Here is a 3,213-nt window from a genome sequence, read left to right as displayed (position 1 = left end):
GCACTCAAGCGTTGAGGCCCCTCGCCCATGAACAGCCCTCCCAATTTGGAGAGCTCTGCCTGACCCTCATGACAGCGGCTCCCCCTAGTGGCCAGAAAAGCAACTTCTGAGCCCCACCGAGGCTTTGCAAAGCCTTCCAGGCTCCCACTACCTAGCCAGCAATTGCCTTGCTCCTCTCCCACCTTAGTGGTAGTAGAGATCAAGTGACCCTCTGGGGACTAAAGGGTCTCTCCTAAAGCTCGGGGCCCTCAAGTGCCACACCAGGGGGACCAGACTTTACCACTAGCACAAAAGAACATCTTGGCAGCTGGCTTTTGCACAAACATCAACCAATGCCAGGGAGAAAAACTGTATAGCTCATCATAACATTGTCCAACTCAAGCAAATAGGGCGTGGCAGATTCGTACTCACAAGTACCACTGCCCCCATATCAGAGATTAAGCTGGAGGACCCAACACAATTCACACTGCTGGGAAGAGGTGAAGACACCAGGACAGAAGCAACCCAGGAGGGTCATCAAAGTTGTTTGAACACCCCATAGGCAACTTGGGACCAGCACTCTTCTCCCAAGCACCAACAGGAATTGATCTTCGGGGACCCCTGGACAGACCCCCAAGCCAGGCCCAGTAGCCCCAGGACTTGATCAAGAGGCCAGATGAGAACGAATCAATGAAAGAACTCCAGAAGTTTGAAAAATCAGAGCAAAAGGTCGCCCCAAAAGGAAACAATAACTCTTTATCAATGGATACAAAATGAAAATATTGACATGACAGATAAGAATTCCAAATTTGGATTATAAGGAAGCTCAATGATATACAAGAGAAAATGGAAAACCAACACAAAGAAACCACAAAAACAATACAGGAAATGAATGAAAAACTCACTAAAGAAATTGAATTATTTTTTAAAAGGAGCCCTATTCAATAAATGGTACTGGAAAAATTGGATAGCCCCGTGTAGAATTAATAGACTAATGACAAATAAACATGAAAAATGCTCAACATCACTAATCATCAGGGAAATGCAAATCAGAACCACAGTGAGAAATCAGCTATCCCCAGTGAGAATGGCTCTTATCAAAAAGTCCCAAAACAACAGATGCTGGCATGGATGCAGAAATAAAGGAATGCTTATACACTGCTGGTGGGACTGCAAATTAGTACAACCTCTGTGGAAAATAGTATGGAGATTCCTCAAAGAACTAAAAGTAGACCTACCATTTGATTCAGCAATCCCACTATGGGGTATTTACCCAAAGAAAAAAAATGTCATTTTATCAAAAAGACACTTGCACTAGAATGTTTGTTGCAGCACAATTCACAATCACAAAGATGTGGAATCAACCCAAGTGCCCATCAATTCATGAGTGGATTGATAAAATGTAGATGTATACCATGGGGTTCTACTCAGCCATAAAAAAAAATGAATTAATACCTTCCATAACAATTTGGATAGAAATGGAGACCATTCTCCTTAGTGAAGTACGGCAAGAATGGAAAAACAAACACCACATGTACTCACTGTTAGATTGGAACAAAGCAAACTCATGTGCAAAGATGGAAGTAAAACTCATGGAAATCAAGCAGGTGGGAGGGAAGAGGAGGGGATCGGTGAAATCAAACCGAACAGGTACAGTGTACACTAGCTGGGTGATGGGCATACATAGCTTTGTCTCAAGCAGTACAAAAGCAATCCATGTAACCAAAACCTTTGTACCCCCATAATATTCTGTAATTAAAAAAAAGAATTATTTTCCAGTCATGATAGTTATGTCAATGTGGTATTAGAGCAGAGATTAACAAATTCTCCAAGAGAAACAATGAAGAACTTGGAAGCAGAACTGCACAAATATGAAAATTTTTAGTATGATCTCGATCACATTGCAAACTGGCTGAAAAAGAATAGCATTTTCAATAAATGTTGCTGGGCAATTGGTTATTCATAGTGCAAAAGAAATGAAAGTGGACCCATACCTTATACCATGCATAACCAGCAATTCTAGGTGGAGTAAAGACTTAACTGTGAAAGATAAAACTGTAAACTTTTATAAAAAATTGTAGGAGACTTTTACTACAGTCTACTAAGTATTCCCCAATTTATTAAGAACTCCTATAAAACCCTAAGAAAAAGACAGACAACTCAGTAGGAAAGTGGACAAAAGTTATGAGCAAGCACATCATGAAAGAGAAAACTCAAATCAGCGTGAAATCATAAGGAATCTAAAACGGGTAAATTTTACTATATGCAAATTATACCTCAATAAACAAAGGAAAATGAAAACGTGAAAAATATTCACCCTTATGACTAGTCTTGAAAATATGATTTAAAATCACAATCAGAAAACATTTCTCATCACCAAATTGGTCAAAAAATAAAAATTTCAATAAATTCAAGTTTTGGCAAAGTTATGAAGCAACTGGAACATCCATATACACTGGTAGGAATACAAATTAGTACATTTTTACAAAACAGTTCAATGTTAGCAAGTCAAGTTAAGGATGGCACTACAATTCCTCTGCTGGTTTTATACCTTAAGAAACTCCTACACGTGGGCACCAGGAGTCATGTACAAGGATGATGCAGTGCTGTGTGAAATAGCAGAACTCTATAAACAACTCAAATTTACCACCTGTAAAATAGCTAAATATATTGTGGAAATCAAATAATGTAAAGTATACAGTAGTGGAAAAATCAAGGAACTAGATGTACAATAGACTATAGGCCAAATGAAGCCATTTATATCAAGTGTTAAATCATGCAAAACAATTTTATGCTTTATTTAGGAATAGATATACATTAAAAGAAATAAAATCCAGGAGATTGATAAAAAAAAATTCAAGATTGTAGTTTCCTTGGGGTGTAGCTTTGAAGGACATTCAGGAGGTACACTCAAGTGCTACAACTTTAGGCCTGGTGTCAAGCTTGGTGTCCGGAAAGTTGTTTAACATACAATTAATTATTTCTCTATTTTGTCTGAAATAGTCCATAAATATTTTTAAATTTTTATGTCAGATGCCGACTGCCTGAAAAATTTACAGTCCCCTGTATATGTGGGGCCATTATGCCATGTTAGGATGGGGGATATGTATTTTAAAGTATGAATGTTGGTTTTATGAGAAAGTTGGATCATAATTTCAAGGAATTATGTTCTGTATTTTAGAGAGAGTTCAGAGGTTGACCTTCTATTCTTAACTGAAAGCAGATCAGTTAGCC

Source organism: Propithecus coquereli, unplaced genomic scaffold (genome assembly GCF_000956105.1).
Source record: "Propithecus coquereli isolate 6110/MARCELLA unplaced genomic scaffold, Pcoq_1.0 Scaffold16, whole genome shotgun sequence".
NCBI lineage: Eukaryota > Metazoa > Chordata > Mammalia > Primates > Indriidae > Propithecus > Propithecus coquereli.
Note: the sequence above shows the minus strand (reverse complement) of the source record.